This window comes from Onychomys torridus, chromosome 10, assembly GCF_903995425.1.
Source record: "Onychomys torridus chromosome 10, mOncTor1.1, whole genome shotgun sequence".
NCBI lineage: Eukaryota > Metazoa > Chordata > Mammalia > Rodentia > Cricetidae > Onychomys > Onychomys torridus.
In genome coordinates this window covers 89,334,520-89,356,328 of record NC_050452.1, presented here as the reverse complement: position 1 = coordinate 89,356,328, position 21,809 = coordinate 89,334,520, and the positions used below count along the sequence as shown (strand labels likewise).

Genomic DNA, 21,809 nt, shown 5'->3' with positions numbered 1-21,809 from the left:
GTGTATGCAATGCCTGAAGGAGTCAGAAGAGGGCACCAGATACTTTGAAATTACTGATGGTTGTGAGCCACCTGTGGGTGTTGGAAATAAAACTCAGACACTCTACTAGAACAAAAAGTACTCTTAACCATGGAGCCACTTCTCAAGCACCACAGAAATATTTTTTAAGAGGCATCATTATAGTTTGATTGTAATTTTTTCCTAGTTCCTTGCACCATGGGCAAAAATATTTCCAACACATAGTCATGTATTAAAGCTCTGTAAATAATATTGTGATTTGACGAGTCAAGGAGAGAAAAGCTGTCTAGTCACAAGACGAAGGACCCTGCCATCACAGCCTCTCTTGCTGGGATGCACTGGGGAGGTCCGTGTGTCCGTCCTCCCCACTTCAGCTACTCCCTTTTCTTCTTCTCTCCAGCTTTAGCAAACTTCCAGCAACAAAAGAGACAACACTTCATGATAATGAGCATCACAGTCAGCACACAGGCAAACAGGAATGCAAGCACATCCAGAGAGTGGTACTGGAACCAGGTGAGCTCATGTGCTGCCACACGAAGGTGCTTGGCTCCTTTGTGGTGCATGACAAACTCAATCCAGAAGACGGCTCTGTCCAGGGGCTTCACTGGCTGATCGTGGTGGATTCTTGATAGCCGCATGGCATTCTCCTTATAGCTAAAAACAGATGTAAAGGAGAAGCACAGAAACATCAACAATTAATTTACTGAAGAGCATCAGGACTATGAAAGGTCAGAGAAAGCATGAGATTGACTAATGTCATAGAAGAGCAGGAGGGGTATGGTTTGGGTTAGTAGGGGATGTTTGAAAGTTAGCCTGCAAATTAGTATTTTCTGAAAAGTCCTTTTCGAAAATGATAAAGAAAATTATTTTGAGAAGTAAATATTTTCAGGATATTAATTTTTTTTTGTTTGGTTTTTCGAGATGGGGTTTCTCTGTGTAGCTTTGCACCTTTCCTGGATCTTGCTTGGTAGACCAGGCTGGCCTCGAACTCACAGAGATCCACCTGCCTCTGCCTCCCGAATGCTGGGATTACAGGCGTGCGCCACCACCGCCCGGCTAGGATATTAAATTTTATTAAGCCATTCCAACTACTGTAAGTGAGACAGTTAAATGCAGAATGATCATATTGAAGTTTTTGAGAATAGATTGTGCCATGAAATTCTTTAAGATCTCAATGAAAATTAAATCCTTATGACTGTTTAAAAAACAGATAAATGATGAGAAAGATTCATGTTTTTCAAAAGATGATAAAAATGCCGGGGATGTAGTTCAATGATAGCTTGCCTAGAATACCAACGGATTGAATTCAACCACCACTATTGCAAACACACAAACACAAAACCCAATTATTGCCTGCCAGGCATGCAGAGAAAGTATAATTCTTCTAAAAATACATTTGTATGTGGTGTGTGTGTGTGTGTGTGTGTGTGTGTGTGTGTGCGTGCGTGCGTGCATGTGTGTGTGTGTGTGTGTGTGCACGCCCACATGTGCACGCATGTACATGATACATGCTAGAGGTGAAAGGACAGCTGTAGGAGCCAACTCACTTTCTCTACCACATTCAGTTCCAGGGATTGAACTCATGCTGTTATGATGGGTACAAAGAAACTTCACCCACTCACTCATCTGTTGATGTCAGAAAGTGGAAATCTTACTGAAATTGGTTAGAGTGTAATATGGTACAGATAGTATAAAAGAAAATCCACATATTTCCTGAATACACTGAAAACAGAAATACTCCACGTTTTAACTTTCTTCCTACTAGGAATCTATTTAAAGAAATAGTAAACAATATATCAAATAGATACCTTCATGTCCATGTCTACTGCAGCACTAGCCATGATAGCTAAGTGAAATTCACTGAGGTGCCCACTGAGGGATGATGGATAAAAAAAAGTGGTACGGAAACACTGAATATGTTTTATATATATTATTTTATAGTATATAAATATATAATATTATTCAGCCATTACAAAGAAGAAAATTTGCTATAACAAGATGCAATTGGAGGATATCTTATTGAGTCATACAAACCAGACCCTAAAGGAAAATACTGCACATTCTCACCACTGTGTGGAAACTGCAGAGCTGATGTCATAGAAGTTGAGAGTAGAACAGTGGTAACTGGAGTGTGGGAAGGTAGGGAAGGAATGGGGATAGAGAGAGGTCAGCTAACAGATACATCCTTCCACTGGAGAGCAGGACAGTGCACTGTAGCAGAGGTAGTGACTGTGAGCCACAATTTACATGTCTAATAAGAAGTGGAAGAGCAACATTGTAACAAATGAAATAGCAAAAGTTTAAGAGGATGGAAATGTGAGTATCCTGATTATGTTTTACATATGTATATATATGTATGTATGAATGTATGTATATATGTATATTATCTACTTTTCAAAAAAGGGAATAATTTAACAATAGAAGTTTCAGAAACTTTAGGTGTTTAATTGACACATTTTCTATCTTTCACATTCACTATGCTGTTTGTTGACTTGATCATCTTTGTGGAAATTGTGTCCTTTCATTTACCAAGAGAAAAAGGTTTCCAGCATCAAATTATTCTAAACTAAGTTGTTACACAGTAAGTTAATGGGGGTAGTTTGCTGTCTTGGTTGACAGTAAATGCTCATTCAACAGTGCTTAACAGGATTTCTTTTACCTTCAAAATTAGAATAAATATTGTATGAAATCAACAGTTATTATTGAGGAAATCTATCTTGAACACTATAAATTAAAAAAAAAGTCACTGTACTCACAAAGGGTCATTAGTGACTGTATTTAGTGCATCGACCAAATCTGTACTAGACATTGTGAGAAAGTCCAGCCTAACTGCTCCTTTGGTCTTCATGCGAACAACATTATCAAATTGGTCTACAAACAAAGGAATGCCAACCATAGGGATCCCGTGGTAGATCGCCTCATAGATGCCATTGGTGCCACCATGAGTTATAAAAGCTCTGGTTTTAGGATGACCTAGGAAGGGGAGAAATTAAGGGCAAGTATTACTCATAAGTCTGAGATAGAAAATGAGAGGCAGGGGAAAAGGGCACAGAAAGGGTAAATATTCTCTAGTTAACATTATCATAACCACAGGACTGCACTGAATTCCTCCCATGTCTTAGAGCAAGGAGCACCACAAGTCCACAGAGATTAAGTGAAGGCCACATAGAGGAGGTGCAGTGTGGAAGCAGAATGATTTTGTGCAATGGACAAAAAGAGCAGAGCTCCCCCCAAGTGCAGCAAACAGCTTGTGCAAGCACAGGCTGTGGTTCAGGAGAGTGTGTCCTCTTAAAGGAACAGTGAAGCCACTGCTCTGGATGGGTTGGCTTCACACTGGAGGAGTTGGATGCTCATTGTGATGGAATCAGACTGAGAACATTTCATCATGGGGTATCATCTCATGTTGTGGGGTCTTGGGAGGAGCATAGTAAATAAAGAGTCATTAATGAAAGAATACCATTTGCACTGGTATTTACAATTGCCCCACAGTGGAAGTGATTTCATGTATCTGAATGGCAAATAAAGCAGAGATAAAAATTGATTCTCCCATCTCAAATGTTACTGTAAGAATATTCCCGGTAGTTCTTGTATCCATTCTCCCCAGGACTGGACCACAGCTGTCATAAATGCATTAGAGTTGACCAGCCATTCCTCATGTCTCAGGTGTATCCTGATGCTTACCGAGAAGGTCATTCTGGGGGATCCATTTGTAGAGCCTAGTGTTGGAGCTCAAGGTGTCTGGCTTCTTGCCTTCAAATCACCAAAGAACCTGTTAAGATGAAGCTAGCCTCTTATTACTTTGGTCAAATGTCAAGTTACTCCTCCTAGAATTGCAGATCGATTAAGAATCAATGGAGACAAATTCCCAGTCTGGAGGACACAGGAAGTGAGGATGGATGATGGGAACCATGAAGAACTTCTACAGCAAAGTTGCAACACTCTTCACTCTCCTGCATTTATTCTCATGCTTATCCAAGTTGAAGCATGCCACCTTAACATTTAACCAACAGCAACTTAGACAAAGTTAGGCCCAGTAATATCAACCAGGAGTTAAGAAATGTGTGAATATAATTCCAGTTCAACAATCGATCAAAGTTACTAATATATATCTGGTTTTGTTTTTCCAATATATATTTATAGCAGTTTTTTCCAAATTTACTATTTGTCCATGGTATTTGATTTAGTTCATGTATAATCACTTTTATCATAGATATTTTATTAGATTAGGCCCTTGTAGTGTAATACATGGTCACTTCAAGAGCAAGTCCCCAAGTTCCCTTTGTTTCAGAATTAACAGGCTTTGTCCCCCAGCTCAAACTTAAGCTAGTAAATCCTGTCCTACCTTTTTTTTTTTTTGAATAGCAACATAAACATACCATGCATAGGCCCATTTACAACATGGGTGATCACATCTGGCCAAGTTTACAAAGGAATATGACACTATAACCCCAATTGCAATTTTTAAACTTGTATTTTATATTTTTCTATTATTTTTTTTCATGCAATATATTCTTGCTTATGGCTTCTTCATCTACAGCCCCTCCCCTAGATCCTCATCTCCCTTCCTATCTAAATCCATACCTTTTCTTTCTCTCTGTTCTTAGGAAAGAAACAACCATCTCAAATAATGGTTCTCAATCTGTGAGTCTTGACCCCTTTGGGGATCAAATGACCTTTTAATAGATGTTGCCTAAGACCATCAGAAATATCAGATATTTATATTACAATTCATAGCAGTAGCAAAATTACAGTTATGAAGTAGCAGTTAAAAAAAAAGTCTTGGCCCTGGAGGAGATGGGAATGGAGGGGAGGGGCTGGGGGGAAGGTGGGGGCGGGGACAGGAGGGGGGAGGACAGGGGAACCCATGGCTGATGTGTAAAATTAAAACACAAATATAATAAATAACAAAAAAATGTTATGGTTGGGGGTCACCACAACATGAGGAAATACATACATACATACATACATAATATACACATACAAATATATATATAAAAGCATTAGGAAGGTTGAGGACCACTGATCCAAAAGAAAAGATAAAAGAAAAGCAAACATTCCAGAAGAGCACAAATCCCATTTTAAAAATGAGAGTTTATTTTCATTTATGTGTAAGTTAGTGTGTTTGCATGTATGTGTGTCTGCCTGTGTGTCTGTCCGTCTGTCTGTCTATGTGTGTTCATGTGTATGGGAAGTGTGTGTGTGTCTGTGTCTCTCTGTGTTTTTTCATGTGTATGGGAAGTGTGTGTGGGTGCCATCTGAGCCCTGAAGAGTGCTTTGGATTTCATGGGATGGATTTATAGGCAGCTGTGAGCTGCTAGACATACAGGGGCTCAGAACTAAGTTAGATCCTCTGGGTGAGCAATACATGCTCTTCAAAGATGTCCCTCTTCTCCCTCTCCCATCACTGCCGATGTTGAGTGTCTGCTTATTGCTACTGGGCCAGTGCATTTACTGCTTAAATTTAATAGCAGTCTGATTACACTGTAGTGTGTGCACTCCCCAGTTTTCCTCCAAAGTACTATGTATGTGCCTACAATACCTTCCTAACACTAAGTTCACAAACTCTTGCTATTTTTCTTTTGGAACACAATGTTAATAACAAAGTTATTAATCAAAAGCACCATTTACTATTTGGCATCTGTCCCTTGTATTTCTGTGTCACAGGTGACTTCAGAGATGAGCTAGAGCTATCAAGACAGCTTCAGTTTCACACAGCAGGTTTCTGCAATCACACCCAAGCAGGATGTGACCATCTTAGGGAGGATGCAACACTGAGGCACTGTATCTCATCTTCTGTGGAATCTGGGCAAGGCCTGCTGCAATCACATTGGCCCTTTCTTCTGTTAGGGTACCCACCATGGACCCCAGGGAAAACACCACAACACCATGCTCTCTGGAAGACTGGACAAAGTCTTCTGTTTCCTGTAAATGGAATATCTGCTCATCACAAACAGCAGCAACACAAAATAATGTGCATAGAAACTGACACCAACATCCACAGGAAGAAACAGAGCAGCATTATAAATGATTAGAGTAGTGGGTTCTTAAAAACTATTCACATCCACATAGAAGATGTACAGTTGTAGCCAACTGTAAGGTTACAGTTCTCTCTGTTAGATGTATGTATATGACACAAATAGCCCTGGCTTTTTCATCTTGAAAAACAAGATCTGCAGTAATTAATTCTGAATTCCTCTTTCTGCTCCCCAGTCCCTAGTTTACTGTACCTCTCCTTTATGCTTCCATGATTTTGACTAGTCCATGTAGTACATGTGATGACCACTATGATATTTTTGTGTTATTTTACTTGGTATGATTTCATTATGGTTCTTGCCTAGATTTAAAGGCTTAGTTATATGTCTCTGTATTGATATACTCTCTATTATTTACCACAACTGTATCAATTGCTGCCTAGGTTTCTGCTACTTCTATAATTATCCTTCCACAGAAACCTCCTTGAGGTGCTTCAATCACTTGTTACATGCATGCCCAGGAGTGGAATCCATGGTGCATAAATCTATTTTTAACTCATAGAAAACTCCATTTTCTTCTCAGTAGTGGTTGTTTTTAAGTAGAGGTTAGTCAGTTTTGTTGGAAAGACATTGAGTGTTTGAGATCGCTCTCTTTTACTGTATATACATGTGCAAGAGTATGCGTTGTATGCATAAATATGTGTTGTTGGCAAGGTGTCTATTCTTGTCTGTTTCATTAAAAAAACAGAGAAAGCAGTTGTATACTTCTGTAAATGTTTTTCTGGCCAAACTGTGGTGGTTTGAATGAAAATGGCCCCCATAGGGAGTGGTACTATTAGTAGGTGTGGCCTAGTTGGAGTAGGCGTGGCCTTGTTGGGGTAGGCGTGGCCTTGTTGGAGTAGGTGTGGCCTTGTTGGAGGAAGTGTGGCCTTGTTGGAGTAGGTGTGGCCTTGTTGGAGTAGTCGTGGCCTTGTTGGAGGAAGTGTGTCAGAGTGGGTGGGCTTTGAGGTTCAGATGCTCAAGCCAGGCTGAGTATCACTGCCTCTTCCTGCTGCCAGATGTAGAACTCTCAGCTCTTTCTCCAGCGCCATGTCACCCTGAATGTTGCCGTGATTCCTGCCAGGATGATATGGTTTAACCTTCTGAACTGTAAGCCAGCCCCAATTAAATGCTTTCCTTTATAAGAGTTGCCATGGCCATGGTTTCTATTCACAGCAATAGAAACTCCAAGACACAAATTATATCATTCTTATCTTAGATCATTTTGTTCAGGACTTGGCTTTTGGTTCATCTCTGCATTTTGTGTTTTTGCATTTTTTGCATACTCAATTTTTAGCAATATTTTATTTATTATTAGAGATTTTCATTCAAAATATTTTAATAAAAACACCCCCCTCTCTGAGAATTCTTCCTTTTGCCATCCTATTCTTTTCCTCTCAACTTTGAGAACTTTTCTTTTTTTCTCTCATCTTTCCCCATTGAGTCTAGTTTGTGGTGCCCATCTAGTCTGGGGGTAGGGCCTTTCTTGGTATTTGGACAACCTACCATGCATCACATTATTAAAGAGAACTGACTCTCCCTCTCCCAGCAGCTATGAAATAGCAATAGCTCCACAGCTAGTCATGGGATTTCATGCACACTCAGATTTCAGAAGCCGTACTCTACACAGTTGTTCTCCACTTGTGGATTATAACCTTTTTGGCAAACCATATCTCTAAAATTATTTACATTGTGGTTTATAAACAGAAGCAAAATTACAGTTATGAAGCAACAACAAGAATGATTTTATGGTTAGGGGTCACCACAACATGAGGAACTGTATTAAAGGGTTGCAGCATTAGGAAGGTTCAGAACCCCTGTTCTAAGAGAATCTTATTGAATCAATGTCACCCAAATGCTGACATTGGTCCTAGTTATCCTTCCTGTATTTTTCACTTCCTGCATAGTCCTTTTCATTCCATAACTTCTTGTTAAAATGGTCAGCCCTGGAAACACACATAGAGATTAAGCAGGTTGTATTTATGTACTTACATATGTGAGCACACATTGATATGTAAATGACAACATGTAATGAAAAAAGAAGCTATGAATTTGAAAATGCAAAGAGAAAATATGGAAAGAAGGAAAGGAAAGGGGGAAATGATGTAATTATAATCTAAAAAATTAAAAGGAATAATAAAAATGCTCATTTGAGAAAAGTATATGAATAAAAATAAGATTTACTCATACTCTCTTTGCAATACTATGTCTGGTTTAAAAAAATGTATGGTTTTAGTCTAGGGATATCGTTCAGTGATTGTCTGTGAGCTTAGAGTTCACAAGACCCTGGATTTAACGCCAGCAAACACACATTACAATTAATTTATTTTTTATTCTCTTAATGTAATACACACACACACACACACACACACACACACACACACACACACAAAACCACAACATGATGTATATGTTTAGGAAACAAATCCTGTTATCTAAATCTTTAGTCCCAAAAAGAAGTGCAATGTCAAATTTACTTCTCCTCACATTTCCTAAGTAAACTTGTATTATGCTTGACAAGTTATTCTTTGATACAATAATTGTTATATATATATATATATATATATATATATACACACACACACATATATGTATATATATAGTACATATTTAAACTAATACTTGATTGTTTAAATTCATTTAATTTCATTGTTTCTTTAATCAATAATTGTTATGAATAATAATTATGTATACTTATTTTTCTGTGTACAGTTTTTATTAGTCTATTGTGAAACAAATGTCAATGATTATTTTATTGACACTGATTAAATCAAGTTAAATAGTACATTCACCCAACTGTATATTACTAAAAATTTTAGTTTGAGAATGCTCCAAATCCTGTCTCTTAGCTACTATGTAATACACAAAGTGTGTTTTTTGTTGTTGTTTGTTTGTTTTTTGAGACAGGGTTTTTCTGTGTAACCTTGGCTATCCTGGAACTCACACTATAGACCATGCTGGCCTCAAATTCAAAGAGATCCGCCTGCCTCTGCATTCCAAGTACTGGCATTAAAGGTGTGTGCCAGCACCATCCAGCTTTACAAAACATTTAAAAATGTTTAAAATGTACGTTTTAAATGATTTTTGTTAGTATAATTTAATGGCCTTATTACATTTATTTATTTATTTATTTGTTTATTTATTTATTTATTTAGGTTTTTCGAGACAGGGTTTCTCTGTAGCTTTGGAGCATGTCCTGGACTAGCTCTGTAGGCCTCGAACTCAGAGATCCACCTGCCTCTGACTCCCGAGGGCTGGCATTATAGGCATTCGCCACCACCTCACAGCCTTACATTTATTTATTATGTGTATGAGAGCTGAAGAAAATTTTGAGACTTACCTTTTTCCTTTCACCATTCGGGTCCCAGGATCTAACTCAAATTCAAAGGCTTTGTTGCCAATGCCTTTAAGCCCTGAGCACCTAGCAGGCCTGCATTTTGTAACCTTGATGTATTTTGTCAGATCTATTCTTTCAAATGCACAGAAAATTTTAGCATCTAATAGGAAGAGGCAAGTGCTTTGGAAAAATAATTTCCATCCCAAAAGGATTAAGAGTTGTAAAATTAAGACTGAAAACTATTTCCTATAATTTCAGTACAATTTATATTATTCCTAATTATCATGAGTAAACTGCATTTCTACCTCTGCTTCCTTCCTTCTTTATTCCTTTCTCTTGCACTGGGCATGTGGGGCCAGCTTTCCAGTATTGAACCACAGCCTCAGCATACCCTGGAAGTCCTCAGTCTACCTCCCTCCCACCTTTTCTGCTGACACTGCCATCCTTAATGTAAAGAGAGAATGTCTGTACCAGGCTTTTTCTTCTGGGCTACCAACCAGCTCCAAAATCAGACACTTACTAGTTTTGAATGCTCGGCCTAGCTTAGGCACGTTTTGGGCTAGCTCTTTTAATTATATCAACCTGTTTCTCTTACCTACCTTTTCCTCAGTACTTTTAAACCTTTTCTTATGTTCTCGCTGTCTCTGGCTGGCTGGCTGATGGCTGCCTGGCTTTTGGCTTCTGGGTGTGGCACTCATCCTCTCCTCCTTCTTTTATCTTTTTTCTCCTCTTGAGCCTAGATTTCTCCTCCTATTTATTCTCTTTGCCTGCCAGTGCCATTTATTCATATTCTGCCTAGTTTTTGGCTGTTCAGCTCTTTATTAGACCAATCAGTTGCCTGAGGCAGGCAAGGTGAAACAAATGTAACATATCTTTACATGATTAAACACATGCAGCCTAAACAAAAGTAGCACACTTTTATACAGTTAAAGTAATATTCTGCAGCATAAACAAACATAACACATCTTTGCTTAGTTAAAATAATATTCCTAAACAAATCTCCTGTAAACATTACTGTACTGCACAGAATTTATGAATCTCCCCTCAGCTTTTGGACTTCTCAGTTACATCTTAACTAACTTTGAAAACAGACATGTCCCTTCAGTCCTGGAACTCCCATCTGGACCAGAGGTGAGTGCCTGGGGTTATAGTCAGAGAGGCAACTGCCCCTGGGTCCCACCCCTGGGCACCATGCCGAGAGGACATGCCCAACTTGGCTCCAGTTTCCAGTCATTCGGCCAGGCCCTGCTGGAAGGCTCCCCTTTTCCAAAACTGCAGCCAGACCCTGCAGTCTCCACACCCTTCCCCCATACCCATTTGCCCGAGACCCCAGCCACTTCCTGAGACTCAGAGACCAGCCCCCAGCTCCCATCTGCCCTGGAACTCACATCTGGACCAGAAAGAGACCCTCCAGTAGACACTACAACCTCAATGCCTTGCCCCCACATCCATTTGCTGGAGAACCCAGCCACTTCAGGAGACTTAGAGACCAGTGTCCAGCATTCCATCCTGCCCCAGAATTCCCATTAGGACCCGGGCTTCCATTCTGTCCTGGAACTCCCATTTGGACAAGAGGAGCTCCCATCTGGACAAGATAAGGAGATCCCAGGGACTTCCTGAGACTCAGAGTCCAGCCCCCAGCTCCTATCTGGCCAGCACTCTCATCGGGACCAGAGCTCCCAGCCAGCCCAGAGCTTCCATATGAACCACAGAGAGGCTTCCTAAATCTGTCAGCTCTGTCTGGACCAAGTGCACTGATAAGACCAAGAATGAACCCAAGAGGAGATGGGCAGACATCAAGGCAGAAGTACATACAACAAAATAAAGAGCCATATAGCATCATCACAAACTAGCCCTTCTCCAACAGCTAGACCTGAACATCACGGAATGGAAGAACAAGAAGAAAACAACCTTATAAGTAACATCATGAAGAGGCTAGAGCCTTATATAGAAGAAATCAAAAATAAAGTGGAGGAACAGACAAACAAAAAATGGGAAGAACACTATAAAAAACTAGAGGAAAGGACAATTAAAGCAGAAGAAAACAATAAGTCCCTGAAAGAAAATCATGAAAAAGCAATGAAACAGATGAGGGAAATAGTCCAAGACCTGAAGAGGGAAATAGAAAAAAATGAAGAAGACACTAGCAGAAGGAATGCTGGAAATAGAAAATCTGAGTAAACAAACAGAAACTTCAGAGGCAAGTATAACCAACAGAATGCAAGAGATGGAAGAGAGGATCTCTGGTGTTGAAGATAAGTTAAAAGAAATAGAATCATCAGTCAAAGAAAACACTAAAGCCAACAAAGTCATGACCCAAAATGTCCAAGAAATTTGGGACACCATGAAAAGACCAAACCTACAAATAATGGGGATAGAGGAAGGAGAAGAATACCAACTCAAAGGCACAGAAAATATTTTTAACAAGATCTTAGAAGAAAACATTCCCATCTTAAAGAAGGAAATGTCTATGAAGATACATGAAGCCTATGGAACACCAAACAGACTAGACCCCCCCCCCCAAAGTCCCCTCAGCATGTAATAATTAAACAACTAAATGTACAGAATAAAGAAAGAATATTAAGGGCAGCAAAGGAAAAAGGCCAAGTGACTTATAAAGGCAAACCCATCAGAATAACACCTGATTTCTCAATGGAGACTTTGAAAGCCAGAAGGACCTGGACAGATATAATGCAGACACTAAGAGACCATGGATGCCAGCCTAGACTAATATACCCAGCAAAACTTTCAATCATCGTAGATGGAGTGAACAAGACCTCCCAAGACAAAACCAGATTTAAACAACACTTATCCACAAACCCAGCCCTACAGAAAGCACTAGAAGGAAAATTCCAACCTAAGGAAGGCAGATACACCCATGAAAACACAGGCAATAGATAACACCACAGCAGTAAACCCCAAAGAAGAGAAGTACACACACACTACCACCAAAAAATAAAAATAATAACAGGAATGAACAATCACTGGTCATTAATATCCCTTAATATCAATGGACTTAATTCACCTATAAAAAGACACAGATTAAAAGAATGGATACAAAAACAGGACCCATCTTTCTGCTGCATACAAGAAACACACCTCAAATTCAAAGACAGACACCTCCTCAGAATAAAAGGCTGGGAAAAGACTTTCCAATCAAATGGTCTTAAGAAGCAAGCTGGTCTAGCCATCCTAATATCCAGCAAAATAGACTTCAAACTAAAATCAATCAAAAGAGATGATGAAGGACATTACATACTCATTGCAGGAAAGATCCACCAAGATGAAGTCTCAATTCTGAACATTTATGCCCCAAACACAAGGGCACCCACATATGTAAAAGAAACATTACTAAAGCTTAAATCACATATAAAGCCCCACACATTAATAGTGGGAGACTTCAACACCCCACTTTCACCTCTGGACAGATCAGCCAAATTGAAACTTAACAGAGACATAATAGACTTAACTGATTTTATGGCTCAAATGGACTTAATAAATATCTACAGAATATTCTACCCGAACAAAAAAGAATATACCTTCTTCTCAGCACCCCATGGAACCTTCTCTAAAATAGACCACATACTTGTCCACAAAGCAAATCTTAACAGATACAAAACAAATGGAATAACCTCCTGTGCTCTATCAGACCATCATGTTTTATTAGATTTCAACAACAACAAAAACTACAGAAAACCTACAATCTCACGGAAACTGAATAATGCTCAACTGAATCACCAATGGGTTAAGGAAGAAATAAAGAAAGAAATTAAAGACTTCCTAGAGATCAATGAAAATGAATAGATCACATACCCAAATTTATGGGACACCATGAAAGCAGTGCTAAGAGGGAAATTCATAGCACTAAATACCCACATAAAGAAGTTGGAGAAATCTCACGCTAGTGATTTAACAGTACATCTGAAAACTCTAGAACAAGAAGAAGCAAAGTCTCCCAGGAGGAAGAGATGCCAGGAAATTATCAAATTGAGAGCTGAAATCAATAAAATAGAAATAAAGAGAACAATACAAAAATTAATGAAACAAAGAGTTGGTTCTTTGAGAAAATCAACAAGATAGACAAGCCCTTATCCAAACTAACCAAAAGACAGAGAGAGAGCATCCAAATTCACAAAATCAGAAATGAAAAGGGGGACATTACAAGAGACAATGAGGAAATCCAGAGTATCATCAGGTTGTACTTCAAAAACCTATACTCCACAAAACTGGAAAATCTGACAGAAATGGATAATTTTCTGGATAGGTACCACATACCTAAGTTAAATCAAGACCAGATAAACCATTTAAATAGTCCAATAACCCATAAGGAAATAGAATCAGTCATTAAAAGTCTCCCAAAGCAAAAAAGCCCAGGACCAGATGGTTTCAGTGCAGAATTCAAACAGATCTTCCAAGAAGACTTAATACCAATACTCTTTAAATTGTTCCACACAATAGAAGCAGAAGGAATATTACCAAACTCCTTCTATGAGGCTACAATTATCCTGATTCCTAAACCAAACAAAGATGCAACAAGGAAAGAGTACTACAGACCAATCTCCCTCATGAACAGTGATGCAAAAATCCTCAATAAAATAGTGGCAAACAGACTCCAAGAACACATCAAAACAATTATCCACCATGATCAAGTAGGCTTCATCCCAGGGATGCAAGGGTGGTTCAACATATGAAAGTCCATCAATGTAATACACCATATAAACAAACTCAAAGAAAAAACCAAATGATCGTCTCACTAGATGCAGAAAAGGCATTTGACAAAATCCAACACCCCTTCATGATAAAGGTCTTGGAGCGATCAGGAATACAGGAAACATACTTAAACATAACAAAGCCAATCTACAGCAAGCCAACAGCCAACATCAAATTAAATGGAGAGAAACTCAAAGCAATACCACTAAAATCAGGAACAGCACAAGGCTGTCTCCTCTCCCCATAGTTATTCAATATAGTACTTGAAGTTCTAGCCAGAGCAAAAAGACAACAAGTGGAGATTAAGGAGATACAAATTGGAAAGGAAGAAGTCAAGCTCTCCTTATTTGCAGATGACATGATAGTATACATGAGTGACCCCAAAAATTCAACCAGGGAACTGATACAGCTTATAAACACCTTCAGCAACATAGCAGGATACAAGATCAACTCAAAAAAATCAGTAGCCCTCCTATATACAACAGACAAACAGGCTGAGAAGGAAATCAGAGATACATCACCCTTTACAATAGCCACAAATGATATAAAATACCTTGGGGTTACTCTAACTAAGCATGTGTAGGACCTATATGATAAGAACTTTAAGTCCCTGAGAAAAGAAATTGAAGAAGATGTCAGAAAATGGAAAGATCTCCCATGCTCATGGATAGGCAGGATTAACATAGTAAAAATGGCAATCTTACCAAAAGCAATCTACAGATTCAATGCAATCCCCATCAAATTATCAACACAATTCTTCACAGATCTGGAAAGAATAATACTCAACTTCATATGGAAAAACAAAAAACCCAGGATAGACAAAAGAATCCTGTACAATAAAACAACCTCTGGAGGCTTCACGATCCCCGACCTCAAGCTCTACTATAGAGCTACCTTAATAAAAACAGCTTGGTACTGGCATACAAACCGACATGTGAACCAATGGAATAGAATTGAAGACCTTGGCATTAAACTGCACACCTATAAACATATAATTTTTTGGCAAAGTAGCCAAAAATGTACAATGGAAAAAAGAAAGCATCTTAAACAAATGGTGCTGGCAAAACTGGATGTCAATGTGTAGAAGGCTGCAAATAGATCCATATCTGTCACCGTGCACAAAACTGAAGTCCAAGTGGATCAAAGACCACAATATAAATCCAGTTACTCTGAACATGATAGAAGAGAAAGTAGGAAGTAGTCTTGAATGCATTGGCACCAGAGATCACTTTCTAAATATAACAACAGTAGCACAGACACTGAGAGAAACAATCAATCAATGGGACCTCTTGAAACTGAGAAGCTTTTGTAGAGCAAAGGACACAATCAACAAGACAAAGTGACAGCCTACAGAATGGGAACAGGTCTTCACCAACTCCATATCTGACAGAGGGCTGATATCCAAAATATATAAAGAACTCAAGAAATTAGAAATCAAAATGCCCAACAGTTCAATTAAGAAATGGGCTATAGAACTAAACAGAGAATTCTCCACAGAGGAAGTTCAAATGGCTGAAAGACATTTAAGGAATTGCTCAACATCCCTAATTATCCAGGAAATGCAAATCAAATTGACTCTGAGATACCACCTTACACCTGTCAGAGTGGCTAAGATCAAAAACACAGAAGACAGCTTATGCTGGAGAGGATGTGGAGCAAGGGGAACTCTCCTCCATTGCTGGTGGGAATGCAAGCTTGTACAGCCACTTTGGAAATCAATATGGAGCTTCCTTAGAAAATTGGGAATCAATCTCCCCCAAGACCCAGCTGCAGCACTCTTGGGCATATACCCAAGGAATGCTCAATCATCCCACAAGGGCATTTGCTCAGCTATGTTCATATCATCTTTGTTTGTAATAGCCAGAACCTGGAAACAACCTAGATGCCCTTCAACTGAAGAATGGATAAAGAAAATATGGTACATATACACAATGGAGTACTACTCAGCAGAGAAAAACAATGACATCATGAGTTTTGCAGGCAAATGGGTGGATCTAGAAAAAAATCATCCTGAGTGAGGTAACCCAGACTCAGAAGGACAAACATGGTATGTACTCACTCATAGAAGGATACTAGATTTAAAACCAAGATGACTAGACTGCTACACAACTCCAGGGAGGCTACCTAGAAAATGGGACCATAGGAAAGACACAGGGATTACCCAATGACAGAGAAATGGATGAGATCTACATGAACAACCTGGATGACAGTGGGAGTAATGAAGGGCAAGATTTTAGGGAAAGAAAGCCTAGGGGATCAGGAGATCCCAGCTGGATCAAGAACAGAAAGGGAGAACAAGGAATAACAGACCATGGTAAATGAAGACCACATGAGAACAGGAATAGGCAGAGTGCTCGAGAGGTCCCCTGAAATCCACATGATACATCCTCTGTAGACTGCTGGCAATGGTCGAGAGAAAGCCTGATCTGACCTAGTCTGGTGATCAGATGGCCAAACACCCTAACAGTAGAGCTGGAACTCTCATCCAATAACTGATGGAAGTGGATGCAGAGATCCATTGCCAGACCCCAGGTGGAGCTCCAGGTGTCCACTTGCCGAGAGAGGGGAGGGACTGTAAGAACATGCATTGTTGAGACCAAGATTGGAAAAAGCACAGGGACAAATAGCCAAACGAATGGAAGCACATGAATTATGAACCAACGGCTGTGGAGCCCCCAAATGGATCAGGCACTCTGGATAAGTGAGACAATTGAATAGCTTGAACTGTTTGGGAGGCTCTCAGTCTGTGGGACCAGGACCTGTCCTTAGTGCATGAGCTGGCTGATTGGAACCTTGGGCTAACACAGGGACACTTTGCTCAGTCTGGAAGGAGGGGACTGGATCTGCCTGTACTGAATCCACCAGGTTTAAGTGAATCCCCAGGGGAGTCTTGGCCCTGGAGGAGATGGGAATGGAGGGGAGGGGCTTGGGGGAAGGTGGGGACGGGGACGGGAGGGGGAAGGACAGGGGAACCCATGGCTGATGTGTAAAATTAAAACACAAATATAATAATGTTAATAAAAAAGAAAAGAAGACAGAGATGTAGTGTTTGGGGTGAGATCAGATTGTATGCTGCTGTCATCACACAACTAGAAAGTGGTCACCAGAGACGGTTCACACCAGAGCAGAAAAACTTTCACTTTGTGTGCATCATGAAGTGTTATGTTAAAGTCACAGTGCCTGCCTCTGAACCTTTAGAGGGATGTCATCCTACGAGCTTACAGAATTCATTGGCAGTCATTAACTAAGGGCAGGCTTTACTGGCCAGAGAGAGCTGAGAGTTCTTCACTAAGCAGAACTGTTTCCCTCTCTGCTCCATCTCTGCTCTTTACTTCTACTGCCAGGCAACTTGGCCTTTCCCCACTGTAACATTTCCATGGTTTTGTTACTTGTTCACAGTTTGTCTTCAGAGCAGAATTGCTGGTGTTTCTGGCTGAGCCTGTGTGCACTTTGTTTCTCTGTCTGCTTGGTACTTTCCTGTGGGGTGTCCCTGTCACTTACCTGTATGTTCCGTGTGAATCACTGAGTTTTTCTCTGTGTTGAGTAGGACTCTAACTGTCCCTGTCCTCTGAAATCCCACAGGGCTCCATAAAAGAAATTTAGACTCTTGTGATGGGATAGATACATTCCTTTCTACTGGCCAGTTTCTTTATCTAAATTCCCATGACTCTCTTGAGTTTGACAGAAACATTCTTTTTGTTTTGTTTTGTTTTGTTTTGTTTTTTGTGGTTTTTTTCCACATTATTCTTTTTTATTATTATATTTGTGGTATTATTATTATTATTATTATTATTATTATTATTATATTTGTGTTTTAATTTTACACATCAGCCATGGGTTCCCCTGTCCTCCCCGCTCCTGCCCTCACTCCCACCTTCCCCCATCTCCTCCCCTCCATTCCCATGTCCTCCTGGGACAAAACTCCCCTGGGGATTCATTTAAACACGGTGGATTCAGTAAGGCAGGTCCAGTCCCCTCCTTCCAGGCTGAGCAAAGTGTCCCTGTGTAAGCCCAAGGTTCCAAACAGCCAGCTCATGCACTAAGGACAGGTCCCAGTCCCACAGCCTGGGTGCCTCCCAAACAGTTTAAGCTAGTCAACTGTCTCACTTATCCAAAGGGCCTGATCCAGCTGGGGGCTCCACAGCCATTGTTTCATAATTCATGTGCTTCCATTCGTTTGGCTATTTGTCCCTGACACAAACATTCTGAAGGAATGAAATAGAATCACTCTTGCCAAAGATGTAAGGCAAAAAGAAACAAGCAAACAGTGGTATATTTACCTTTGTTATAGGCTTGGCAGGTCTGCAATGGAGAACTCCAACAAAATCAAAATTTGGTAAGACAGGGTGAGGAAATTCCAAATCTCAGTAGGTTCAAATAAGCCAAATATCTGCCTTCCCCATCATCTCAGTGAGTGCCGTGGGTCTTCCTGAAGAGGAATCAGAACAGGAAGGTATAACTGGTGACAAATGTCAAGTGATGATGAGTATGCCAGGGAGTCTTCTGAAAGCACTTTTGATAATGTAGCCAGAGTTGTTTATAAGTGTGTGGCTGGGATATAATGTGTGTTTGTGTGTGTGTGTGTGTGTGTGTGTGTGTGTGTGTGTGTGTGTGTGTGTGACTTAGGAGAAGACAACATATCTGTAACAGACATTGGAAATTCACGTTTACCAAATATCTAGATATGCCATTGAAGTATAATCAATTCTCTTATCTATGAATCCTGCCTGTCCTGCTCAGGGAAACATTTTTCTGGTATTCTCCATCTAGTTTGCCCTGTTTAGCTGTTGGAACTTTGATGTGTGCTTCTCTAGGGGAAAGGAGAACTTCGTGCTGTCTCGTTTTGTGATAGTCTGATGGAGCCCAGGGTGGTCCCTAGGTCCCTATGTCCCTATGTCCCTATGTAGCCAAAGTTGACTTTGAACTACAGATTCTCTTTTTTCTCATCTCAACTGCTGGGATTACAGGTATGTGCTGCCATGCCCAGTGTAAACATTTGTGTGGATTTCAGGATTTCATTTGGAGACAGGGTCTCACTACACATTCTTGGCTGACCTCAAAGAGAATTTTGATTATGTGTGAGTTCTTTGTCCTGGTACTGCTCTGAAGTTATGACTGAGTTTGTATATAAGTATGTTTGCAAACAGTAAGTGATAATAAGTCTTGGAATATGGAAAAAGATGTCTGTTCCCTACAATTTTTCCTTAAAAAAAATCACGGTCTAAAACATTGTAGCTAATATTTTCCATGTCCACAGTTGAACATTGTAGGACTTTTAAAAGATGTTTACTTATTGTGTGTGTGTGTGTGTGTGTGTGTGTGTGTGTGTGTGTGTGTGTATTCAGAGGACATTTGTAGGAGAGCATTTTGTCCTTTCTTGCCTTATATCCTGTGAATGGGTCAAGGTCTTTAGGTTTTTGGCAGCATTGTGCCTGGTGATCAATTTTCTGGGATCATTAAAGGTTTAAAAGAGAAGAATTTTAAACACCCAGTGATTGAACATGGATTCTCTAAAATCTTGCATTCATAAACTTGCTGCATCTGATACAGAGACAGTGTATGTCACAATTGTGAAGAAATTAATTTTGTAAAGTCAGATAATATTTCAAATTTTAAATAAAATAACTGATTACCTTAGAAGTGATAAGTTCTCCATGCTGTGTAGATAATGTGGTAGAAATAATTGTTAATCCTGAAGCTACATGTCTGTCACTCAAGAAGACATTGGATGAGTTTAAAACAATCATTTTGGGGGTCAGCCTGATGGCCCAATGTGTTAAAGCATATGCTATGCAAGGTGGCAGGCACACTTCCATCCTCAGACTATGTGTAAAAGTGTAAAGAGAGAATAGACTCCACAAAGTGTCCCCTAAATTCCACATGTGTACCTTGACACATGGCCCCCCAATCTGTGCTGAAAAAATAATGATAATAATGATGACGATGATGATGATGATAAATATCAGAGGTAAAACTGTTCTAAAATGTGATATAAAATAGCTAGCCTATGTACTTGTTTAGAGAAATCCACAAAGCATTGCTTTGTGGTATGTGCCATTCTGACTTGTCCTGTGCAAGTTATAGACAAGGCTTTCCAATTTGCCATTGAGACATAGGCTTTTCTACAGTGCTTTGAATTTGGCAGATAATTTCACATGTTTTTCACCCTTTTACTTATGATTATCTATCCTGTTCTTTCAAGTACACCTTCAATGACACAGCAGATTTAGAATGCTGTAGCTAAAACAGCTCATGGCACTTACCTAATACTTCACTGTAAAGCTGATTCCACCTCTTCTCATTAAATGTTTGGAACCAAAAGTCAAAACAAAGCACATAGATTACATTTTGCACCCTCTCCATGAATGTCATTCGGTCACTCAACTCTGACAGAGCAACAGACACATAGAAAGGTGGCAGTGGGAATCCTCCACTGTACTTTTCATATGTGGATCCAGGAAAGAAGCGGAGACTGTACACAAGTGGTATCTTGAGAATCTCAGCCAGCAGGTCACCGCAGGGTATGAAGGGATCTGCTACCATGATGTCAAAGCTTGAATTATGTAGTTTTGTCATGAGTCCTTGTTAAAAACTATATCTTTGCAGAGACTTTCAAAATAATCTGAATACTTCCAAACAACTTCTTGCGACATTAAAAAGTATCTCCAAAATGATTGCTTTGGCAGCTCATAAATGCATTTCCTGAATAATTCGATATAAAGTTCTTCCAAATCAGCCTTGAGAAAGGATGAAGGGTATATCTCAAACTCAATAGCAGATGTGTTGTCAACCTCATAAGAAAGGGAAGCTGAGGGTATCAGAACAGTGACTTCATGTCCCTTCTTTACAACTTCTTCTAGGATTACCTTTAAGTTGAGCCAATGGCTGTATTCCATTGGCCACACCAGCACCTTCCCACCACTTCCAGATCCAAAGAAGCCACTCATCTGGAGCAGGAGCAGGGCTGCTGTCATTTTCACAGACATCTTGATTAAGTTTAGAGCTGCATTTCAAATGGCAATTGCTCAGCTCTTGTAGATCTAGACCGAATAATAACCAGTTAGTTAAAGTACAACTTGTACCCATCAAAGCAAATACAGATGGGATAGTCACAGCCTCTGAATACCAAGTGCAAAAACCAGGAGGCAGATGTGAACATGTGAAATGACTCCTGATTCTCAGTGACCTTAAATGAGTCATTTATCTTTGATATGTTAGAGATTTTAAAACATTTTTTAGAATAGTGAAAATGAGCCTTGTGCTGGACAGTGATATCACATGCCTTCACTCCCAGCACTAGGGAAGGAGAGGCAGGCAGGTTTCTGAGTTCAAGGCTAGCCTGGTCTACAAAGCGAGGTCCAGGACAGTCAGAAACCCTGTCTTGAAAAATCAAAACCAGGGAGAGAGAGAGAGAGAGAGAGAGAGAGAGAGAGAGAGAGAGAGAGAGAGAGAGAGAGGAGAGAGGAGAAAGGAGAGACAGAGACAGAGATACAGATATGGAGAGAGAAAGAGAAAATGAACTTTGTCAAAAAATATACATTGATATAGAGCCTGAAATAAAGGCAACACTTCTGTGTCAGATTTTTTTCTCACTGTTTAGTAACTTTTTCCCATATGAATATATATAATGTGTTAATTACGTATCACATAACTCATCAACTTCAGATCAATAGTCCAGAGGTTCATAGCATAATCTCTGAATTATAAATCAACCACTATAATAAAGTTTATAG

General features: G+C 39.7%; 1 pseudogene; it reads right to left on the bottom strand.

Moving 5' to 3' along the window:
- Window positions 1-392: 392 nt before the first annotated feature.
- LOC118592338 lies at window positions 393-21,062 on the bottom strand (annotated as a pseudogene).
- Window positions 21,063-21,809: the final 747 nt, after the last annotated feature.